Genomic DNA, 6274 nt, shown 5'->3' on the forward strand with positions numbered 1-6274 from the left:
GGTGTTAGGAAACTGTCTTTAAAAAATGAAGTTTTCTTTCTAACTAAAAACCGAGCTATCAGAAAGCAAATTGAAGACCAAATACCTGAACAATTACAGAATACCATTTTTCTGCTTTTCTTTCAAGAGAGGACAGACAAGTAATGTATAGTACTTCTCTCACCCTCTCTCAAGTTGCAGCTTGCCACCAACTTGAAATTAGTAAAGACCCAGTTTTTCTCAGTGTACTGCACTTACTTCATTGTTTCCAGAAGAAAGCAAGCTATTGTGAGTTTCTTCATTCCACGGCTCAGTGGGCTGAACCCTGACACCTGCTGCATAACCTGTGGCAAGCAAGTTTGTCTCCGCCCTTAAACCTCTCTGCTGAGGGTAACCTAGAGAAGGCAAAAGGGGGTTACCTGCCTCTTTCCCCTCCTCCTCTTTAATTTACTCTATATGTTTATTTTAGAACCTTCATGTGCAGTGGATCTATATGCAGACACCCAGTGGTCTATTCAATAGCTTTTTTTCCTGCAAGCACGTTGAGACTTAAACAAACAAGGAACGTGAGTTACTTGCACTGTGTTTTTATTTGTAATAAAGCAGTCACAAATTCCCAGTACAAAAGGTGTGTTTTGCTAACTCATCAGAAGTACAAAAATGGTAGCCCCAAACAAGAGACGAGATGAAGAATATTTCCTTCCACTTGCCTTTAAAAATCACACTATTACACCTGGAGAGCCCTATTCTTCCTGGTATTGTTTTCATTGTGGCTTATGGGAGACTTGCCGTTGACAAGATCAGACTGTCACCTTTAATCTGCTTGTCTATAGAAGAGAACTTTTACCAGTCAACCACTTCAGAGAAGACAAAGGTAGTGAAGAGATGTAGTGAGAGAAGAAAAATGAACTTTCATGCTTAACTGCTAGAATAGGAATTCTAAAACTAGTAACAGCAAGGAGCCATTAGGAAGAGAAGTAGTTCTCCGTGCAGTAAAACACAGTCAGCTACACAGAAGCATGTTGCTAACAATGATCAAGCTGGGATGTACATTACAAAAAATACAAGCAGCTTGTAAAGATAAATGCTTCTCCCCAAAACAATTTACAGATTGTTAAAGTCATTGAAAAAAAAAACCTGGAAGTCAGGGACCGATCATCAGTCCTAAATCAGTTTATTCTATAATGATATATAATAGTGATACATGCTGTACAATATTAAAAAACAATAAATGTTTGGCCTGTCCCTGCTGAAGCCTAGCTTTGGATCCTGCACCAAATGAGAAGACACCTCCAGCTGAAGGCCCAGTTGAAGTCAGCCGCTAGACGGGCTTCACATCTCTTTATGCTAAACTGTCACGCCTAGCAAAAGGTATTCTGCCCATGATAAAACTGCACAGATATGCCTTCCCCCTCCCCCACACCCACCCACCAGAAGCTGCTTTGTTGGCACTTTCCACTGGCTATGGCGTTCACAGGCAAAAGTCCCGAAGACACTCTCAGCTCGCAGACACTGTCTCAAACACAAAGAAAGAAAGGTGAAAATGCCCCACAATATCAGAGCATGGCCAGGAAATTCACTTGTCATCACCATACCAGTAACGCAGCCCCGGCTGGGGTGCAGGCTCAGCCAGAACAGAAAGCAGTCACCAGCAAAACCCAGGCACTCTCCTGTCCCTGGCCTTTGCAGGGCACAGGCGAGGTCCAGCGCTTATTATTTCCGTTTTGACTGGGCAGCTTTCATTTTGGTCCAGTTCCTGTTTCTTAACGCCCCCTTGCTGAGCCAGCTGAATGCCTTTGACTGACTGAAAGACTCCACTGATGCTGCAGCTATAAAATCCAAATGCAATAAAAGTTAGTAAAGCTTGAGGTTGGCAGTGGGCACAGCAAAGCAAAACACTTAGAACCGTCTCATTTTGCCAAAGGAATTAAGAGCAGTAGCAGCACAAGCTCAAAAAGCCCTTCTGGAGTTTTTAATGCACCACATAGATATTTCCAACCCATCTGGGAGGATATCTGCCATCCAGATTTAAACCTTGTTTGGAAATCATGCCTGTCCTATCTTATAAAGCAAACCGAAGTTATATAGCTTACCAAATATTAAAATACATACTTCACAGTCTGAGCTTTTACACCCTCTGCTTTTCACTCCTAGTCCTTCTCAATGATATGAATTAATGAACTCTGGGCTTGACTGCAGTAATCAACGAATATGACCTTGCAATTATAACACTCCGGTATTGTTTCAAAAAATGAGTGTCGGAAAAAAGATGCAGCATAGGCCAGACTTCAGTCCTATTCCTACGTTTGCAGCTGTGTAATGCAGTTTTCCATGAGGCTCGGGATTTCTGTGCCTCATTTTCTGCCTCAGAAGGATATGTCTACTTACTTACCTACTTGATGGAGTCAGAAATGCTTACAAATTTACAGTCCCGCATGTCTTTTTCAAGTTCTTCAGTGATTCTAGAGATGAAAAATATTTCCACTAGATCTCCTAATCACAAGAGTCTATTTTATTGTTAAGTTGAAGGATTTCATCTTCATCCAATTGTAAAATAACTGTTAATTTGGAAAAAATCAAAACAATATACTTCAGTTGTTCATGGTCAGCTTTGGCTAAACCTTAGTGGATTATTCAGAAAAGCCTAGAATTGTGTCCTGCTATTACAATAGGACAAGCAAAAGTCTATTGGAGACACACTCTTTTGTATCCCAGACAAAGACAACAAACCTTTTGTCCCTCAGACCTGGGTCTTTTGATTCACTAATTTTAAATGACACAGTGGCTCTCAGGAAAGCATGGCCATTCTGCTCCAGAGAAAGGAACTGCAGCATGTAAATGACAAAACTGTTAATATCAGACCCCTCCTGGAAATGAAATGTCTTTTCCACAGCATGAGCATTTAAAAAAATAACATGTACGATTCTAACCCCACTGAAGCCAACGGTTAAACTCAACAGAGCTAGGCGTTTACTCAGCATGTTTGAATGAGTTATTAAACGAACTTTAGTTGGCCCTCAATATAAATGTACTGTGTGAATCTAAGTGCAGCTGATAAATAAGAAACCTTGGGAATGTAGCAAACACAGTAGTTAGGGCTAAAACCAGAGACACCACAGAAGTTTGCAGAAGAGAGTAGCTATTAGTGGCCATTTGAGCTTTATGTTGCATCTCAAGGTCTCTCATGCCATCTACTGGCTTTTTTGTTTGCTAACAATGGTTTTAATCCTTTTTCTCCGGGTTTATTTATGGGTCTGATACATTCCAGATAGTTTTATATAAATTCTAATCAAGGTTTGGGGTAGGATTTTTCCCTCTAACCTCCACTTGATTAGTATGTGGTTTTCCTCTTGTAAGTACATTACAACTCTGTACCTTTCTGAGCACCATTTCACCTTGTCTCCGGAGGAAAAAGACATTGCCTAAGACATTCTCATTTCTGCTATTGCTGGATAGGCAGTAATTACATTGCAAGCAGGGCTGGGAGAACAGTTTACTAAGAAAATATAAAGCTGTTCAAAAATAGCACCTACAGTTCTTGCTCAATCAGTGTGAGAAGCTTGTTATTTTGGTATCTGAAATCACTTTAATATAGCAAAAAATATCTGGGTTTTTCCTCTTTTCACTTTAAAAAGCTTCACTTTTCACAGTGAACATTTACACATCAATATCATTAAGTTTACTTTCAGATGGGTTTTAAGAAGCGGGAATTATATGGAGACAGGTCTGATCACAGCACCTTTCATTATCTGTAACCTGTTTCTTCCTGATGTTTCCCTTCCCTATTTATCTGTGCCCTATTTATCTTGTCTCAGCTGGACGAATGTGGGCACCTCAGCACACCTTCACCCAGCTTCCAGGGGGAGCAGACAGCCCTGCAGCTGTGCACCATGCCCCAGCTAGAAGCTATTCAGGCAGCTTCAATATTCACATTGTACTCCAAGTTAAAACATCAGCCTGCGGAAGCTTTTGGAGCTTTATAAACTTGCTCTCCCTCTTCCCTCCGTGCTTTCCTTCTGCAGCATCTTTCACTCATCTCTGATTACAGACAGGCTAAGGAGCAGAGACGTGTGACATGGTAGTTGTTGTGAAGGCAGGTTGATGTTGGCAAGGTTGGAGTTCAGGGCTCAGGAGTTTGAATACCCAAAATCTCTATGGATTATCTTGGAGTATATTCCAATTGCCATCTGCATAATGGAGGCAAAATTAAACCAAGGTCTCTACAGTAGCAGGTAATTGGGATCCATCATGTTGCACATACTTTTCGACCAATTAAATTTGGGTCCTGTTACTGGATATCCACATTCTCCATCATCTTTGCCTTTAGGTAAATTATGAGCGCTTTGGAGAAAATACTAACTGGAGACTTGCACCGGGAAACCCTGAGCCTTTCATAAACGTTGCAAGGGTCACTGTAACAAATACAGTGGTAAACTAGAGTACTGAAATAACAGCCCTCAGGCTTTTGCCACATCTTTGTTTTGTCTCACTGGGAAAAAGGATCACAGTCTCTTTTTGTTCTGAAGCTTCAGGGCACTTTCAAGGCTCCTAAAGTCGTCCTCTCAGTAATGAAATTAATTTCAAAATATAATAAGTGGTGACAAATGCATGAAATGTTGTGACTAGCGCCCCTCAAACCTGTCTCCATTATTTTTTTACTATCTTAACCTTTGCAAGTAGAAGTAATTCAACGGTTTTCATAGACATTATATGAAACGAAATTTAAGTGCCATGTTTAATACTGGTCATATTTGCCTCTCCTGTGGTTGAGAATTCACTCTAGCTAGAACATTGATGCTTTGTTTTCTTGCCAGCTGATAAAAAGATAATAATAACAAAAGAAATAGAGCCAAAAATTTGGGCTGAAAAAGCTAACATGCTAGAATTCTACTTAGGTTCCTGCTTAAGTGTTCAAAACAAAACTATTAATATTCCAGCCCTGTTCATGACCATAAGACTTGGGGATTGACATATAGATTAGATTCACAACAGGCATAAGACATTGATGAAGACTCAGGCTGAGGCTAGAACTGGCAGTCAGAAGTTTATCTCATCGTTACACTAACCTGTCTACATTATCTCAGACCAATGCAGATACACTGGTATCTCTGAAGGGTGTTTCACCTTCGTGAATTGTGGGCTGTAGCCCTTCCATTCGATACCAGCTTGAACATCTCTACACCATGAGTCATAGTGCCCCCATTGCCTCTGATACTACAGTTCGCTGTATTACAAGACCTGACTTGCATATGTCTGAAGCCAGAGCACAATATTCTCCACAGAGTGATTAAATTCCATATATTAAGAGAAGTTAAGTGCTTTTTAAGTGGGATCTAAAGTATCTTCCCCCTCCAGTCTGGCAGCTGCCTTGGCTATTCAACAGGAAATTCTTAAGAGGTCATCATATACACCCCATTTCCCAGGGCCCTGGGTTTCCTGCGAACAGGTTTCCATACCTGAAAACATCTTCTAGGTTCTGGACCTACACTGCCTCTTCTGAAACACAGCTGGGGGATGGTGGGGAAGGGGAGAAGTCTTATACCTCAGGTAGCTCTTCAATCCATAAACCACTGCATGAAAATAGGTGGAAACCGCAGCTGGATCATTGAATAAGCATTATCACAGATGCTGTGGTTTTGTGGGCCTCACTGATAGAGATTAATGGGAGCAAGGGGAAGAACATCTTATGTGAGGCTTTTCATGTCTTATGTGTGAGAAGGGGCTGAGCCCGTGGCTTTTTCAGCACTTCAGAGCAAAGACTGTCCTTTAGCATGCTGGAAAGCTGCACAGATTGTGAAAATTAGGCACCGACAGACTTTACTATTTAAAGATATACAAGGGAGTATTAAACATTTCAGGCTTAAATATAAACACCTACATTGTACCCAAATCTTTTACTTTCCTTTGTGAGGCTGGGCATCAGTCTCTACAACAACAACCTCAGCTTCACATTGGAAAATCCTGATGCAACCAAACTGAAATGCTCCAGAGGAATTAATTGGTGACCTTGCCTGACAGACCAAAATAAATCTGGCAGGCAGGTTGCCCCCTTTGCCAAGTCCTCAGGTCCCCAGCTGCAGCCGTGCAGATTACACAGCTTCCTGGGCTGAGTAAGGTTTCCAGCTCCAAGTCCAGCAACCAGCCAGCTCCCTCATGGTGCCTCCTGCCTTTAGCTTGGCTCTGCAGGCTCCTAAGCATGCCCAGGGCCAGCTGGTTAGCACCAGGCAGACAGGGAACCTGGCACTCCCCTTAACTTTTGGCCAGCTGGTGGATCAACAAAATGGATTGCTCCACT

This window comes from Buceros rhinoceros, unplaced genomic scaffold (genome assembly GCF_000710305.1).
Source record: "Buceros rhinoceros silvestris isolate BGI_N320 unplaced genomic scaffold, ASM71030v1 scaffold19712, whole genome shotgun sequence".
NCBI classification, from domain to species: Eukaryota; Metazoa; Chordata; class Aves; order Bucerotiformes; family Bucerotidae; genus Buceros; species Buceros rhinoceros.